Genomic DNA, 19,377 nt, shown 5'->3' on the forward strand with positions numbered 1-19,377 from the left:
TGTACTTTGAATTATTAAAGTTCACGGTGGAGAAGAGCTTTTCACATAGATATGTCCATGTTACTCCACCTGTCTTGATTCTTAACATCAAGTGCATTGTCTCATGTTTTATGTCTTTTAATTTCTTGCTCTTTTCGATTAAATTGTTCTTGATAAATTTGTTTTCTTTTGCAATCGCACATATCTGTCCCTTTTTCCTTCTCTTTATTTCTCTTGTAATAATAATCTATAACTTCTTCTTTAAAATATTCAGGTTCTAACCCCCATTTGGCTTTTGTTCTTGCCGCCCATCTCATGCTATTTGCTATCCATGTAATTATTTTCCCTTTCCTATTGCAACCCTCTGCTGTCTTTATTAGGTCGAGGATTACTCTTGTTGAGTCCGTCCACTTCCTAAGCCTCTGTACCTTGCATTGGGTGACAGTATATATTTTCCTTCCACATGGTGTCACTCCGGAATCACGGTTCAACCAAGTGACTAACATTGCTAATTTCGTGTTGGCTAACTTTTCAACAAACACCACTGGAAGCTGTCACGAGCCTGAGCTATGGTAGCCCATAAGTGATAAAAATAAAAATAAAACGGCCAGGGCAACGACTCGGCAAAAAAGTGCGTGTGAGAAAAAAACACGCTGCACTAACATTAAACTTTGATGTTAAGTAGGGGGCCACAAAATATCGTCCTGCGGGCCTCAATTAGCCCGTGGGCCGCGAGTTTGAGACCCATGATTTAAGGCCACCTCAAGCCATTTTCACTACAGAAAATACTGAGTTCCAAAGAGACAGGACGAGTGTGAATGGTTTTTATTTTGTGCCGGCTTGGATAATCATACAGTCCGTCACTTTATTACAAGTACTGGTTTAACAAGAGCTTGAAATTTTGGCGCTGACAAAATAAATGTCTAGTGGAGATTGGACGTGCCATTAAAAAAGAAAATTGGATAGCTGAACAGATGTAGCCATCAAACTACACATACCTTCTCCCTTCAAACGACACAAAGAGTGAAAATCTGCTGTCCATAGCGGTACCAAGCACATTCTTCTCTGTCTTGGGCCTAAAACACTTCAATTTATTTGCCTTCCCTCCAGTGATGAGTTCTGTCACAAGCCATCCATCCCTTATTTGTGTCATCTGTGATGTTTACCAGGCCTGACTGCCGTCTATCTGCGGGCGGCACTCTCACCAGAGCCAGCGATGTTCAATCTTAAGCATACTTATCAGTTCTGATCAGATCACAGCGGACTTCCTGTGCACTTCAGAATTCAGCTGGTTCTATCTTCAAACCCCCCCGGGGAAAGCTGCACTGTGTTTGGAATGCCTTTGTGGTATGGAATAATGTAATGTAATACGGTATAATGCGATGTAACACCTCAGATCGCACTAAACGCGAACAGTGCCCGAGAGGCCCACTTGTTTCTCGTCTTCAGATGGTGAAGAGAAAAAATAAATAAATAAATAAATGGACCTTGTTCATTTCTGTCTGAGAAAAAAATTCAGGCTACTGCAGCCAGTCACCAGAGTATCTCAAGTTTCACAGACTTGAACTTGCTCATGAAGGATTTATGGGATGACTAAACTTCAGTGGAGGAGTTGTACATCAAATGATTTTTCTTGCCCGGGTTTCTAACCCTAACCCTTACCCTAACTCTTACCCTAACCCTAACCCTAAACCTAACCCTTACCCTTACCCTAACCTTACCCTAACCCTAACCCTTACACAAACCCTAAACCTAAACCTAAACCTAACCCTAACCCTAACCCTTACCCTAACCCTTGCCCTAACCCGGATGAGGGTTCAGACTAGAGGATGCCGTTAATTTCTCTGTGAATGTTGGGTTTGTGAAGCACTTTTAGACTGTATTGTGAATAAGGACTATATAAATAAGCTTGAGTTGACTTGGTAGAAAGTTCTTTGGTCTTTACTCCACTGTCTTTACTGGTGCCCCCCCCCCCCCCCCCCCCATACACACACACAGACACACACACAGACACACACACACACACACACACACACACACACACACACACACATATCTTCACCCAAACACATTTGAAGGAAATTGCCAGGTATCTGTCTAGTTTGGCCAAACGGAAATTCACCACCTTAAAATTAACTCCTGCTTCATTTGATATGGAGGACACCCTGGCACACTCTATTCAACGTGGATTTTGTGAATATTAGTTGATGCTTAGTGCATGTTCAAAATTTATCACCTTCTAAGACATTTTGGCGTTTCGCTGTATATTCTAAGTTTATTTATATTAAACGTGTCGTGTGTGCAAATTGCACTCAATTTGACACAGCACATTCTTGTGTCCCCAGCAATATACCCATAGTGTGAAGTAGATCCAATGAGTGCCATATCAATATAAGACAGAACGTAAAAAAATTCTCTGTTCTACACAGATTGTGAAGCACAATCTGATGAGGTCACTGTCAAAATGTTACACTTGTGCAATCAATGATTATTTGTTTTGGTAAATGGATTAATTTTACCTTAATTGAATGACGATTTCGGAGGGAACCAATGAAAGAATCCACGGTGACGTTACAGAGGAACATTAAATCCCTGTGACATCCTTTGCTCCTAAAAAAGGGAAGCTCAAGGGTTTCTACCTTTGCTCTACTATACCTCTACTCTACCCCTACCTCCTTTTACCCAAACTCTACATGGAGTATGTCGAGTATCATTCAATTTGTCGATATATAAGTGCATAATATTCTAGTAGTTGTCGGGTATGTGTTTGATTTCATAGTTGTCAATGTGTTTATCGTTTTTATATTTAATGAGGTTTCCAAAAATGTGAACAAATTTAAAAAACACCAAATTCTAGTTTATAGTGGTTGTCTGGCAACTGGAGGGCTGTTGGTTTGATAGAAGATAAAAATTCAGCTAATTGTAACCCACTGCAGATTTCAGGTACTTTTGGTGGTGTTTCACTTTTCTTTTTACACTGCATTTGAAAGTGGAGAATCAGAGCTTCAAAACAAGGTGTCACTTGTGGGAATCAAGCAAATCTTTTTAAAGCTATGGCTTGTTAATGACGAGGGTGAGGCAACCTGTGTTTCTGAGGTAATCAACCACAAAGTTTTCCCAAGGCTCTGCGTCTTGTTTAAAGAAGTGACGTCAGCTTTGGAAGACACCGCCTACACAACAATGAATCCAGGTGTGTGTATAAAACATGTAAGATTTAAAGGTTGAACTCTATCAAAACGGTGACTTCACATCACATGGAATATGGAGGAATGATTTTCGCCTGAATTGTCACTTTAAAGGAAACGGTCGATCGGCGGTCGCGTTATTCAGCATCTCGGTAAGTGAACTGTGTTTCCCCATGTAATCGAACAGGAATATTTAACTCCACGGTTTAACATTTATCTATTACTTATAAACCAAACTCGGCTTTGAAAAAACATTGAGAGATATCAAAGGAACATGAATCTTGAAAAAAGCAAACTTTCCTTCTCGAAAGGTTTTTTTAATAAGGAAGGAAACTTATTTGGCCGCTCGTGACGATTTCAAAAATGTGGGTTTTGCTGCAGTGGGTCACAATTGTCATTCCACAGAGTACAAGTACTGAGGCAATGAATTGCATTTCACCCATCCTGGTAACTGATGTACTTAGTAGCAGTGGGCTGCCATATAGCGGCGCCTGGGGAAAAGTTAGGGGATTAATTGTCTTGCTCAAGAACACATCAGCACTCTACCAGGAGCCGGGGATCGAACGGGCAATCTTCCGCTCTACCTCCTGAACCTCTGCCCCTGACCGATGACCTAGTTGTCTTTTGGCACGGCTGACACTGACATCAATGTGTGAATGGGTGAATAAGAGACATGTAAAATGCTTTGAGTGGCTGGAAAAGCGGTTCATTGCATTGCATTAGCAACAATAACATCTCATTAACATTTAGAACAAACTGTTGCTCTCCACAACTACACACCGCTAGGGCTGCAAGAACGAAGTGGCGAGGTCTGGCGATAGTGGCGCCGCCCCTTGGGGTCGCCTGCGCTGGCGCTCCGGTCGACTTTTGCACTTTTTCCGTTTTTTATCATAATGTCCACCAAAAAAGCATCGGCAGTTACATCTTACGACCGCGATGCACTCATGGATATAAAAAACGTCCCTAAACGAACAACCTTGGGACTTTTTATCCATGGAAGCAGCGTGGCCAGCGGAAATCCTACGCGGGAAGACACTCAACAACAACAACAAAAATGCAGCCGCTGTTCCACGAGCGGGCCCACAGAGGAAGCACCGAATCATTTGGGTCAGAATGAGGACGCAACCTTGACGTCCACCTCTTCCAAGCATCCTTCTTGCCAACGTTCAGTCCCTGGAGAACAAGATGGATGAACTTCGAGCGAGCATTAAATTCCAACGAGACATGAGGAACTTTTGCGTCCTCTCTCTGACAGAAACATGGTTGAACCCACTGGTGCCGGATGAAGCCATCCGTCCAGCCAAGTCCTTCTCCATGTTCCGCGGCGACAGAACGGGAGAGTCTGGGAAATCCAAAGGTGGAGGCGTCTGCCTAATGGTAAACAACCACTGGTGTAACCCCAACAACACCAAGTTTCTCTCCCCCTCCTGCTCGCCGAACCTGGAACAGCTGACCAAACTATGCCGTCCATTTTATCTCCCCCGGGAATTCAGCACGGTCATCATCACAGCCGTTTATATCCCACCACAAGCGGACACCGACGCAGCACTATTGGACCTGTACGACGTGTTGTGCGGATTTCAAAATAAACATCCTGACGCGGCTGTGGTGGTGACTGGGGACTTTAACAGGGCCAACCTTAAAAAAGTTCTGCCTAATTTCCACCAACACATCACATATGCCACCAGGGGAAATAGAACTTTGGACCACTGCTACACACCTTACAAGAACGGATACAAGACCGTCTCGCTTCCTGCTTTCGGGAAATCTGACCACGCCACGATTTCGCTGGTTCCCGTTTATAGGCCTCTGATCACGCGAGAACTGGTGGTGACGAGTGAAGTGAAGCAGTGGACGGACCAATCAGAGGCTGCACTTCAGGACGCACTCGCTGACGTAGACTGGGACATCTTCCAATCAAGTTCAAGTGACGTCAGCGAGTTTACGGAGGTGGCGGTGTATTTTGTGACTACGTTAGCAGATAGCATCATTCCCACGGTGAAAGTTAGGATATTTCCAAACCAGAAGCCGTGGGTTGATAAATCCATACGCTGTGCTCTGAATGCTCGCACAGCCGCTTAAAACGACGGTCTCGTATCCGGAAATATGGACAATTACAAAGCGGCGTCGTACAATCTGCGGAGGTCAGTGAAGGACGCTAAACGGGTGTACAGAGAGACTGTGGAGCTACAGATGGAGTGGGGTACACCAGACGCTTGTGGCAGGGGCTGCGGACGATAACAAACTACAAGAGCAGCTCCTCCCCAGCCACGAGTGTGGACGCCTCCCTAGCCAACCAACTCAACTCCTTTTATGCGCGGTTTGAGTCTGGCAACAGCACCGCTAGCTCGCCGGCTAATTTGTAGTTACACTGCTGGGGATGAGCGCGCACTCTCAGTGTCCGTGCACGAGGTCAGGAACGCTTTGATGCGGGTGAACACCAGGAAAGCTGCGGGCCCAGATGGCATATCTGGGCGAGTACTGAAGACCTGTGCTAACCAGCTAGCTCCGGTGTTCACTACAATATTCAACATCTCCCTGGCTGAATCAGTGGTCCCGTCCTGCTTCAAGAGGTCCACCGTCGTTCCTGTCCAGATGATCGCCTCTCCTGCCTGCCTGAATGACTACCGTCCGGTGGCCCTCACCTCGGTAGTCATGAAGTGTTTCGAGAGGCTGATTAAGGATTATATCTGCACTCTTTCCCCCGCACCTTGGACCTGTTGCAGTTCACGTACCGGCAGAACAGATCCACGGATGATGCGGTTTCCCAGGTACTGCACACCACGCTCACGCACCTGGATGGCCGGAAGGGGGCCTACGTATGTGAGAATGCTGTTCTTGGATTACAGTTCAGCTTTCAACACCATAATCCCCACCAGACTGGCTGTTAAGCTGAAGGAGCTTGGACGGAATACTCCGCTGTGTGCCTGGATCCTGGACTTCCTCACAGGCCGGCCCCAGGTGGTTAGGGAGGGGAAGCACATGTCCAACTCCCTCACCCTGAATACAGGATCCCCCCAGGGCGGCGTCCTCAGCCCCCTACTGTACTCCCTGTATACACATGACTGTGTGGCCAGGTCCAGCTTCAACACAAGTCAAGTTTGCTGACGACACTGTTGTCGTGGGCCTGATCCCCGACTGCGCCGAAAAGGCCTACCGCAAGGAGGTGGCTGACCTGTCACCTCTGGTGCCAGGACAACAGCCTACACCTGAAATTCAGCAAAACTAAGGAGCTGATTGTAGACTTTAGGCGAGGATTACAATTGAGGACGCTCACACCCTTGGTGATTAATGGAACTTCTGTTGACAGGGTGAGCAGCTTCAAGTACCTGGGAGTCCACATCACAGAGGACTTAACATGGACTTTACAAACAGACACTCTGATGAGAAAGGCAAGACAGCGTCTTTACCACCTCAGGCAGCTAAGGAAATTCCGGATCCTGAAGTCCTTCTACTGTGGAGCAGTGGAGAACATCCTGACAGGCAACAATCACTGCCTGGTTTGGAAACTGCACTGCCCAGGACAGGCAGGCCCTGCAGAGGGTGGTGCGTTCAGCTGAACGTAACACTGGGACTACCCTCCCCTCCCTGCAGGACTTATACACCAGGAGCTGTAGTAGCAGAGCCCACAGGATCATGAAGGATCCTCATCACCCCAACAATGGACTGTTCCAGCTGCTGTGGTCAGGCAAGCGCCTCCGCAGTCACACAGCTAGAACAAAGAGACTGAGACTGAGAGTTTTTTCCTGCAAGCCATTAGAACTGCCAATGCTGACCTCACCAGGGGTCCTCACTGAGCCACACACACAGGCTCCACTACCTTACTGTGCTGTATTTAGCATACTGTACACATACTGTGTCACTGTTCAGGGTTGTTCGGTGATGCCGTATTGCTGCGCCATACTGTTGTATACTGTGCTGTATTATCCCACAAACACTACCTCTCTTCATTCACATGCCACTTTAATGCAGAAATCTGTATATACATAATTGCCTATTCCATATACATAAGCATATTCCCTTTATCTATTTTATTTTATTTTATTTAATTTTATTTTATTCTATATATTTTTATTTTATTCTATAAGTATTATTCGACTTACTGTATTACGTTTTTGGAATCAGTTAGTTGGTCTTTTAGAAATAAATTTTCCCTAGGACATATTGTGTGTTATCACCGGGTGTGTTGCATTACATTTCACTGCATATATGTATGAAAGTATGTATATGTATGTGACGAATTAACCTCTTGAATCTTGAATCTTGAAATTTGAATTTTGAATAGTTGAATAGAATGCTGAAATTGCCATTCGATTGTGTATTTATTTTTATAAAGAATTTATTGATTATACATGTTTTGCCTACTTTCGCAAATCAATTCACATTTGATGAGCAATAAAGTTCAATATAAGTTCATCCAGTTTGTTGCACAGTGAAGGCACATTAGAGAGAAATATTCCTGGTAACGATGGGCAAAGTCCGTGTTGGCGGAGACGCATGAGCGCACCGGCGCAACTCCCTCTCCTCCGGCTTTTCACTGTGTGTACAAGGATGAGTGCACCTTTGACCAGAATGTCCAGTAATTCCACCGGTGTGGCGATGAAAGTGGAAAATAAACCCAATCATCATTGAAATAATGTTCTCTAGTAAAAAGATTCTCTTGTGGACAGTAACGGCTCGCGGAGCATTTGAGAGCGGACGTGAGAACCTGGGCTGGACTTTTTCAGGAGCATTCTTCGCAGCAGCAAGAAACGGCGTAAATGAAATACATCTAGAGTTATACTTGCTTAGTTTGGAGAAAAGATTACTCTGATCGGAGCTGTGGAGCTGTGCAATTGTGCATAATAGGCAATTATGCACAATTTCCTACTCTTTCCTAATTTTCGAAGATATTATAATATTGAAAATAACAATGACAGAAGGAAGGGAAGATGCTGTTGGAAGGGAGAGGGAGCGGTGCAAGAAGGTGCGTGAGAGAGAGGAGAGGACAGAGGTGAGTAGACAATATACAGGAGGGAAAAAGCACCAAGGCAGGCGAGAAAGAGAGTAAAAGAGGGAGAGGATGGGTGGGGGGAAAAGGGAATGCTGTGTGAGTGCGATTTTCTTTGATCCCATAGCCTGTTTGAATAACAATATTGATCTGCTGAGACCCCCACATGCAGCCTGCGGATTTGCTTTCTATAAACCACCTTGAGAAGTGTGTGTACGAACACACACGAGCTGGCACAAAAGTATACACAGACATGGTTACAGGGCATGATAGGTATTTGTGTTGTGTGTGTGCGCTTGTGTCTGTGTTTGTGTGCTTGTCCATGCCTGCAAAATGTTGCTAGATAGTTTGAAGGATTCTGTTGTAAATAGGAAGATGAATGGATAAATGAGTTGAATCTTTGGTCCAGGTGTCATCCTAAGGGATAAATATACTTCCAATTCAAAAAACTACAATTATTCTGAAGTAGTACATGCCTGTTGGAAAATGTAAGACTTTCTAAGACATTTTCATGTCACAGTTTAAAAAACATTTCAATGATTTTGTCCTGTGTTCCACAATGGAAGATGAAATTGCCGGTTAAAGAGATACACCAGGGAAAGACCCTCTTTGTGACTCAGTCCCAGAGCCCTGAAGCCCTTGCAAGAAGGTTCTCCTACACCAAAGATGGACATGACAGATCCCCAAGATATAGCAGAGGCCATAGAAAGGCAATTTGGTGAGTCAACCAATAAATCGACTGCCAAGCGACTCTTCAACGAGGGAACACTCAAGGAAGGAGAGAACCTGAGGGTCTATGCAGCTGAACTATGCCACCGAGCTTGTAAAGCGTTTCCAGAGTTCAGTGAGGAGCAGAGATTTAACCTTCCAAAGGAAACTTTTATCAGTGGGCTGACACCTGACAAACTGTGGGCGCAGGTATAGCTTAGCAACCCTGTAACTTTGGAAGGGGCTCTGGAGCGTGCGCTTGAAGTGGAGCAGATCTTTATGGAGGGTCAGGATACAAAAGTTTCCCAGACCTCACGCACCCGGTCCTTCTATTCCTTTCTACAATGGGACACACCTGGACCCCCTAGGCTGCAAGATTACAGAGGCCCGCCGGAAATGCAATCTAATGCCGGCTGGAGATGTGGCCGGTGGGGCCACATTCAGTACCACTGTGCTGAACTCAACAATCCTATGCCCAGGCCAACGCCAGTCATCAGGAAACAAGGTGGGGAGCTGAGGTGAGGAAGGTTACTCCGCTCCTGGCCATGTACCTTCCATGCACCCAACTGCTAGTGATAATTATGTTGTGGTAGCGCATTCTGTGACCCCCTGAACGGGACCAAAATTGTCAAAGGTGTTGTCTCTGATTATTGGCAAGGCAGTAGATACATTGGTTGACTCCGGTTCTACGGTGACAATAATACGTCCAGACATACTGCCTGAGGACCTCTAGTGGTGTTCTACAGGGTCGCCCCTTATCATGGTAACCAGAGATAGAACATCCATGCTGGGTCATTGTACAGTCAATATCCAGTTGGGTGAGAAGACTTTCCCTTACTCTGTGTTGGTAGCTGAATTTCAGAAGACCCGCTTGCTGGGTTTTGACTTCATGAGAGATTCCAATGCTGTGTTGGATGTTGGACAGCGGACATTGACATTCTTGGACTGTCCCCCACTACCTCTAATATGTGATAATGACCTGGCTGAATCAATCCTGACAACCAGCATACCAGACGGACTGTTGCTGAACACAGACACCAGGTCAGGTCAGGCTGAGCAATACCCACAGCTTCCTGAGTTTCCAGCTGTGCATGTTGTTCAGCCTGAACCAGAAGATGGAATCTCCTCTCAAGTTCCACAAGCCTTATTCGTTGAGACTAAAGCCCACTCAAAGGAACCAACAGCGTTCCCATGGGTGGATATGGTTCAGGATGGAGACCAATCACGTTTTACACCCCTATCCACAGTTGCAGGCACCTCATCGGTGCATCCACCACGAGAATCAAGCCCAGACCTCCAAGCTTGCCTGACTGGAGAACTGGAGACCAACAACGCGGCTGTGAGTGGTAATGCCACGGGTGGTATGATATTGTAAAGATGAAACGGTTAAATCAGTGCTGGAGAATAATAGAAAAGAGTTGTCCAAGACACAGCAGCAGCAGCTATGGGATTTGCTGTATGAATTCCGGTCAGTTTTTGCCACTTCACCTTCTGAGCTGGACAGGTGCCACCTAATCCAGCATGAGATTGATACAGGCACAGCTCACCCCATTCATCAGCAGCCAAATTGTGTACCGCTGAAAAAGCAAGCTGCCGCTGAACAATGTGTGGCAGAGATGAGGGCTGCAGGAGTGATTGAACCATCAAGCAGCTCATGGGTGTCAACAGTCGTAATGATACCAAAGAAAGATACTACAAAGTGGCGGTTTTGTGTCGACTTCAGACCAGTGAATGAGATCACAGTCAAAGACTCATATCCCCTGCCACGAGTCAATGATGCTCTGGATGGAAAAGATGTTCTGCCTGGTTCTCCTCACTTGATTTAAGATGCAGGCAGGTGCCACTGTCGCCAGAGCCCCTTCAAAACCGAAAGTCACATGGAGAAAGTGCTCACAGATGTTCCATCACAACATAAACAAGTCTATCTCGACGATGTACTGATCCATGGTGCAGACCTCGACACAATCTTGCAAGTCCTGCTCATGGCTTTTTCCAAGATCCAGCAGGAGGGGTTAAAATCGAACCCTGAGCAATGCAGACTAATGCAAAAATAATTAACTTTTCTAGGTTACAAAGTTGGTGGGCAACAGTGAGCACGAAAGATAAAAATGTCTCTGCTGTCTGGGACTGGCCAGTTCCAGAGAACACTCCTGAGGTACGCTTCTTCCTTGGGTTAGCCTCTTATTTTCGCCATTTCATTGGCATGTTTTCGTCTGTAGCCGCTCCTCTAAACCAGCTGGTATGCAAAAATGTTCATTTTAAGTGGGGCCATGAGCAACAGCGAGCATTTGATGCGTTAAAATCTGCACTGTGTCAGTCGCCAAGCAATGATTGCCTAGGGGCGGTCCTGGCTCAGATCACAACTAAGGGGGAACAAGTAATCGCTTATTAAAGCAGGACATTCTCAAAGCTGTAGTGCAACTATTGTGTCACCAGGAGAGAACTACGGGCGGTGATAGAATCTGTTAACCACTTTAAGCACTAGTTATGTGGGCTGAAGTTTGTTATCCAGACAGACCATGCCTCCCTCAGCGATTATGTGGGCTGGAATGTGGGCACTGCGGCCAGGCTGAAGTAAAAGACACAGAGACACAAGCCCTGCGGCTTGAGGCCACAACCGACTGGGCCAGGGAGCAGCAGGGCGACCCAGAGCTATGTACAGAATTAAAGTGTCTGGAGGTCGACCAGCGACCAGAATGGTCAGAGATCGCTGCAGTGGGACCATCCTTGAGGGGCCTGTGGTCACAGTGGGAGGGCCTGACTCTTCTTGATGGGGTACTTTCAAGACATTGGAAGGAGCCAGCGTCGGGAAGGGAGAGATGGCACGTAGTGGTGCCAAAAAGCTAACAGGAGGAGGTACTTAGTTTTCATCATGGCCAACCAGTAGTAGGGCACTTTGGCATCAACAAAATGCTAAATAGAGTGCAAAAAGGGTTCTATTGAAGCACATGTGGGCGGGATGTTGAAACCTATTGTCAAAGATGTGATCCCTGTGTTGATTGCAAGCGCCCGACAGGTCAAAGTAGAGCACCGCTACTACAGTATAAGGTTGGGGCACCAATGGATAGAGTGACTGTTGACATACTGGGCCCTTTTCCCCGCGCACCACATTGAAATTGCTATGTAGTGGTGTAGCTGGACTACTTCACAAAATGACCAGAGACTGTGGCGGTTCCGGAGCAGGAGGCAGCTACTGTCTGTGAGGTACTTATTGAAGGGCTGTTCAGGCATTTCGGAGTCCCTGCCGAGCTACACTCCGATCAAGGAAGGAATTTTGAGCTCAGCTGTTCAAGGATTCATGCAAACTGCTTGGAATTCACAAGACCAGAACAACACCTCTTCACCTCCAGACTGGTGGACAGGTTTAACTGCACTATGGGGGCACAATTAGCTGTTGTAGTGGCAAAAGATCAGAATTATTGGGATCTGCAGTTACCATTAGTCCTAATCGAGTGCCACTCAGCGACACAGGAGATCGCTGGGTCCATGCTGGCCTTATTGATGCTCGGGAGAGAACTCCGGACTCCACCCACTCTGGCATACGGGCGGCCCCCAGATAGCCTCCAAGTACTAGCTGGCCCTGAGTATGCTAGCCATCCAGGCTGAGACTGCAGTGGCTCAGCAAAAGACAGCTTATGACCAACACACAAAAGGGACTCACTTCAGTGCAGAAGATTTAGTGTGGGTCTATGCATCTAAACGCACCAAGGGGAAGTCACCTAAACTGCAGAGGAAGTGGATCAGACCCTGCCAGGTCTTAGAATGAGTGGGGGAGGTGGTTTGGGTGAAGCTGGCCAGACGGGATGAGCTGTGATGATACACCATGACCGCTTAGCACCGAACCGAGCAACGAGCCATCCAAACTACAATCAGGCATCTACTCCGGCTATCTCCCGGAGAGGGGGCCCTTTCCCCACAGTACGTTCCAAAGAGACCGGGGTGGGATAATTGGGGGTTAAGTGGAAGTGTGTCTGGGCAGAAGGAGGGAGACACGTGGGAGGAAGTCAGGTCGAGACGAAACACAAGTAGAGAGCCAGCGAGTTAGCCACCCTGTTTCATTTTGTTACTGTGGACACCTTAACCTCGGGTTTGCTGTTGATGTGGCAAGGAAATTAAACCTGGCTCGGTTGAGCATCATCATCTCCTCACCGTTGTCCACTCATTCAGTTACCTTGCAACTTTACAATATCAATATCAACGTTTCGCGTGTCAAAATTGCACCAAATTTGACACTGCACGTCCCTTGGTCCCCAGCAATACACCCGCCAAGTGTGAAGTAGATTAGATGAACGGTTGTTGAGATAATCAACATAGAGTAGGATATACATACAGTAGGAGCCACTTGAAGAGGGATGTCCCAGCCGGTTGACAGCCAAATTGCAACCGGCTTCCAGCCAGTTTCCAACCACCCACCAGGCAGCTACCAGCCGGCTGCCAATTGACTGGAATTTACCCTCCCTCTCATGTGTCCTGATAGAGCATGTTTCATTTCAACTGTAAATGCGCCCATTCATTTAATTGCAGTGTGTCACCATGAGATGGCGCTAACTTCACAAAAACACAATCCCATTTCTGAGAGCGATTTCAGATTTTCACCCCTAACCCTAACTCATCACCTGAGATATTGTCCTTTGAACCCTGACCAGAGGTCATCTTTCAAAGTTCAATTGTTGTTTTTTCGTATGAATGAGAACAGGTCTTAATGCTTTATTTTAACATGTTGCACAGCTTTTTAGTATTAAAATATAAGCTGTTTTTTTATTTACATTTTTAAAATTACAAAGTTAAATTGCTTTGTCATGAGAGCACTCAAACTACGTCATTACCACTAATGAGATTCCAGAGTTTTTAAAGACAAAATGTAAAAAATTTAAAATTGAAAAAAAGTAGTGTAGTATAAGTAATTGCACCGATTGCAGCTGCTTTTCCACAAATGCAGCCTGGGGCCCTTTTCCCAGCGCTGACGCGAAATTACGTCATCGAGGGGGATATCATTACAGGTAAGATCCGAGCCTGGACCCATCGGGGTCCCTGCATGGGTCAGTCATGCCCCAATCATGGATCCGCCTGGGCCCTGTCATGTGGGCTTGCTGCCAGGACTCAACTCCCCCGACCCTAAAATAAATAAAGCCAAAGACAACTAGTTATAGTTCATGTTTTGAAGGAGTGGTTTTAGTCAAAGAATTTGATATCTCGTAAACAGCACTTTTTGGGCAAAAACATTTATTTTCTTTGGTAAAAGGAAAATTTAAATATTTCCTTTTCGTTTTGTAAAATTTATTTTCAAAATATGTCCCCCTTTCGGTTGTTTGCTTTGTTTCCTCCTTCCTTTCTTATACTCTGTCTTTGTCTCTCTCTGTCTCAATCTCTTCCTCTAACCCTCACACTCACATACCCATAAAGAGAGATCATGTGATCACGCTGTGTCATCTATGGATGTCAAAAGACACCTCAAAGCCAATACGAGCAAAGTAACACAATTCTCAATAACCAATTTGATACCACAGTAAAGAAATCCCTCGAAAAAGTTGTCTGAACACTACAAAATAGAAAACAATTTTATGCTTTCTTTCAGTTATATAGAATCTAAGGATAGATAAAGTAGCCTAAAAAGAATTGTTTAATCGCACCCACAGACACTCCCCCCACTGACTCAAATACACACACACCCCACCCCCTCCACCTTTCTCTCACTCACTCAAATATTTGTACAATAATAAACTGTATGGTGCAAACACGCTGTACAAACTGTAACAACCCAGTGAATACATATATTTATAATCATGATTTACACCCATACTGTACCGATAACCTATCCAATGCATAGGATCGGCTAACACTTTCTTATCTTCACTTTATAATACATTTTTCTTTTGCTTTTCATGTTGAGTGGCGCTACAATTTTCCTCATCATCAGTATTTGTTGTCAAACAGATACGTTTGTACAGAGTGCCGTAGGTTTCATTTGAACATTGGGGGGGACACATTGTGCCTTTTCTGCATTCATTACCGGTGGAAATGTATTTATGAAAAAAAAAGGTACTCTGCCTCTTTCATGTTTTTATCGGGGGGGTCACGTATTCTAAATTCAGTATTGAGGGGGGTGTATCCCCAGCGTCCCCCACCGAAATCGATGCCTATGTGTACACAGACACACGCACACACAGATTCAGCAACCCTTTTTTTGACACAAACGCACAGGCTACGCAAGCACACACGCATACACAGTAGAACACACGCACACGCACACGCACACGCACACACACACACACACACACACACACACAGGTGGCCCAGGGTCCGGTGGGAGGCTGACTGAGGCAGAGTTTGTGTCAGGGCTGTCTCTGTCAATCAGGATCAAACTCCGCCCCAAAACCTCTGACCTCATCATCATTGTGACAAGCCAAGGCTCTGCTCAGAGAACTCTGCTGAGACGGCAACTCAACCAAGTAACCAGCTGTGTAGCCTAGTCTTCTCTGTGTGTGTGTGTGTGTGTGTGTGTGTGTGTGTGTGTGTGTGTGTGTGTGTGTGTGTGTGTGTGTGTGTGTGTGTGTGTGTGTGTGTGTGTGTGTGTGTGTGTGTGTGTGTGTGTGTGTGTGTGTGTGTGTGTGTGTGTGTGTGTGTGTGTGTGTGTGTGTGTGTGTGTGTGTGTGTGTGTGTGTGTGTGTGTGTGTGTGTGTGTGTGTGTGTGTGTGTGTTAAAGTGCTTACACATGGTCAGCACCAAAACACTGGACATGTGCACTGAGCCATTAATTTCCGGTGGTGAGGGCATCGATGCCAACTTGAAACCCTGGCGAGGTGCACAAAGCTCAAACCTCTAACAGCCAGTGTTGAAGTTTCGCCATTAACCATTAACTCTGAGCTTGCAAAGCGCTTCCCCTCAGAATCCACCTTTGACAAGCAGTGGGACCCAACAACTCTGCAATCAAATATTTAAATTGGATATTGATTATAATCACTGCTTAAAATCACAAGATTTAATGAGTTTGAGCAACTAGAAAGGGGATATGTTTCTCATTCAGTATGACATGGACGTAATTCAGTGGTGGTGTGGTCCACAATGCAGCTTAATTGTCCTCTGGACCTTAGAAAAATGAACAGCATCCAATCCAATTGCTGAGTCACTGTTGTAGAAAGATTGAATACGTGAAATGACACTAACAAAAAAATGCGCTGATAAGGAAATATGATGAAAAATTTGATCATAAAATAATGTAGGGTATTTGTATCAGATTTTGAATGTGTTCAAATGTGCTGGTATGGAACTATAAACTTTGGTTTGTGAAACTAGTTCTGAGTCCCTTGCAATGTTGTAATGGCATTAATTAGCAACAAACTGTATGTGCTACTGTTCAAACATCGCCGGCGACGGGGCTGCAGCGTGAAGCCAAGCAGCTTCCGTCTCGTCGCCGTACGGTCACACCGCCGGCGACAAGGCTTCTGTGCACCTGCCGTTTGGGGGCGTGTTGGCTTAAAATCGAGTGGCTGTTGTGGGCGCACAAAACATTTCAAACCTCTCTCCCTTTCCATATTTAATATACATAGATAGATTGTGTATATAGATAGATTGTGCCGTGTATACTTTTTTTTTAATTAAAATGTTGGTGTTTACTTTGCAAAATAAATTACCTCTCAAAAAAAGTACGTAAATAATCTTGCAATTCCTCCTATAAAATAAAGAATTGTACTTATTGGAAAAACAAAATATGACATGTTCCTTATTTTATCGATAGTTTAAGGGACATTTTTCATAAAGATAAAAAAAAGCCCAAGGATCAGCTCCATTGAGACCTTATCTTCCCTCCTATTGGCTGTCCCGTGCTAGGCCCTCATCATTTTCCTAAAGTTGAAACCTGCTCAACGCCCGCACTTTGCTGGACGCAAGCTCTTTGAGGTAAGTACTGGAGGTAAGTTATGGTAAAGTTTCATTTAGATGTATATTTAATACATCTAAATGTATCTACAATACATTTAGATGAATCTACAATAACACAGACAATTAATTCTATTATATAATTATAGAACCCAGAATCGCGATTGCTGCGCGGCCCCTTGCGGCCGCCTGCGCGAGCACTGCGTGTCGATTACGCACATTTGAGTATTTTTTGTATTTTTCATATGTGTATGACCCTATGTGTATGTATGTGACAAATAATCTCTTGAACTTGAACTTGAACTTGAACTTTCCTTATCGGTTTGAAGCTCTGACCTCGTCGCCGGTCATCGCTCCGCCCCCTGCAGCTGGATAAAGCAGAGCTCCATTTGAAAGGCATTGCAGCCTGTTGCTTTGCAGCGCCCCATGGCCAGCGATGTGACCCTACCATCAGTCTGTGTAGGCAGCGAAAATAATATATTAGATATATTAGAATTAGAAACTATTCTCGGCTGTTCTGTGTTTGTCATTCTGCCGCATGAAACAATACACTGGTCTGGTGATGTGAACCATTATGGATAAAATTGGAATTTGACAAGAATTCGGAGTCCGGCATCAATTCCTGCAGTGTAAATCTTGAATTAGAGAAATTGAACCAGAATTGATGTTAAACATATTTTTAGACAGCCCCGCCTGCTATGCCATCATGACCATTAATGGCGCTGTGTGCCTGTCCAACTGTGATATTATCGTAGTTCACATGATCACTCGTAGCTTTCTCATTTGGTCCAGAACCCTACCTCCGTGTTTAACCTTCAACAAGTCGGTCGTCCCACTATGACTTTAAGGTCAATGCTTCAACAGAAACCTTCTTGTTTCTGCTATTGCTGCACATTTAAGTGTTTTGTTCATGTGTTTAATGTGCTCACAAGCTGCACTGCGCTCCAACCTATTTTTACAATAGAATAGTCCCGTGATGCTGTTGGTAGTGCCTGCTGGTGTCTGTAGCTGGGGCTTTTAATCCTTAGCATGCTATCTATTTTTGTTTGTGTGGTAGGGGGCAAGTTGTATTTTCCATGCAAGCATGAAACAGCAACACAAAGCAGGGCCTGGTGTGCTGTCGAGCCCCCCCGAGGCAAAACACTGACTCAATCCGTTTCTTTTTTTTTTTTTTTACTCCAAACATCTTTGTACCAAATATCGAGATCCTCGGGCAATAGAGGAACGATCGTCCTCACAAGGATGCAGATGTCTGACATTGTTCGTCAAATGACCAACACGCTGAGGTCAAACCGCTTCTTGGGCAGCAAATTTGTCTGTAAACTGGTTATATGATGTAGCTTGTATCATAATGATATGCTCCACACGGGCCAAATAAATGATGAGTAATTCTTTATAGCCATTTTGTAAACATGACATTTTGCCATGAGACCATGGTGGTGGTGGTGGTGGTGGTGGTGGTGGTGGGGAGGGGGGGGCTTCTCAGGGCTACGGTAGTTTGGTAGTTCTTAGCGTCCTACAATGGCAGACTGTGGGAGTTGTGGGCAGCGTTGAGAGGATGGGTGGGAGTTGTCAACTCAAAGAGCTAAATAGACGCCTGGCTGTGAGGCGCTTTCCTCTTCTAGGGGAGGAGCTGAGCTGCTGGATATGTCTTGGCCCAGAATTCACAAAAGTCCGCACCGTGGGCTGGATAATATGCTTACATCCTAATCCTGATCCGCCGGATTTAACTAGGATGGCAAAATTAAAACCAACAAACTGGGTTGGAATCTGCAAGTAATCTATTTTTATCGCACATATCATCTTCAATAACCAATAATCCTTTTAGCACAGCTAATCTTGAAACCGACCAAATATGATGCAAGGGGGTTTCGGGATCGCCATTCTGCAGCGAGGGTTAGTTGTTTATTGGAGTAGGTTAGGGTATTAGTGTAGTGTACAAGGGAAGGGGTTTTTTTCACACAAACATCTACACCCCCGTTTCAATTACATATGCAGCTGTTCCCATGCATTAGATTGGTCAAACTTGTTGTTTAAGAGGATTTATCCTCCTTCACGTCTTTGCCCAATCACTATCTTCAACACGAGCAGCGGCGGCAATAGAAATTATTGGCAAAAAAAATCAGTAGTAGCGTATGGACAGCTTATATTTAGTTATGAAAAATATACTGTACAGTCAAAATGCTCTCCAGAATGTCGATGAACGTTACGTCCAATCACATAATTTGCAATTATTCAAAAGTGGATGATGGCACTGTGTGACTGGTACTCTCAACGCACACTTACTGCTGTCTCCACTCACGTCAAGAGTTTCATGAAGAGATTACTACATTAACTTGTAAAAGAAAATAATTACTTGTACAACTCCTGTTGCAGTCTAACCAGTTCCCTGAACCATGGAGTTACACAGGTGCAGAATGCACACACACGCACACACACACACACACACACACACACACACACACACACACACACACACACACACACACACACACACACACACACACACACACACACACATACATATTCCCACAAGCTGCATGCTCGGTGTCCTGAGGCGTTTCGATGTGTGTGTCCCAAAAGAGACAGAAAAGTAAATCTGTCAAATCCCGGTGATATTGTGCTATACACTGGGCCGGT

At 45.1% G+C, this 19,377-nt stretch overlaps 1 protein-coding gene across 1 annotated transcript in view; it reads left to right on the forward strand.

The window, feature by feature from the left end:
• Nucleotides 1-19,377, forward strand: part of il1rapl2 (interleukin 1 receptor accessory protein-like 2) — a gene marked incomplete at both ends in the record, with an annotated part of 388,422 nt that overhangs the window by 88,455 nt on the left and 280,590 nt on the right. The window lies entirely within an intron of this gene.

Source organism: Zeus faber (genome assembly GCF_960531495.2).
Source record: "Zeus faber genome assembly, chromosome: 10".
Taxonomy (NCBI): Eukaryota; Metazoa; Chordata; class Actinopteri; order Zeiformes; family Zeidae; genus Zeus; species Zeus faber.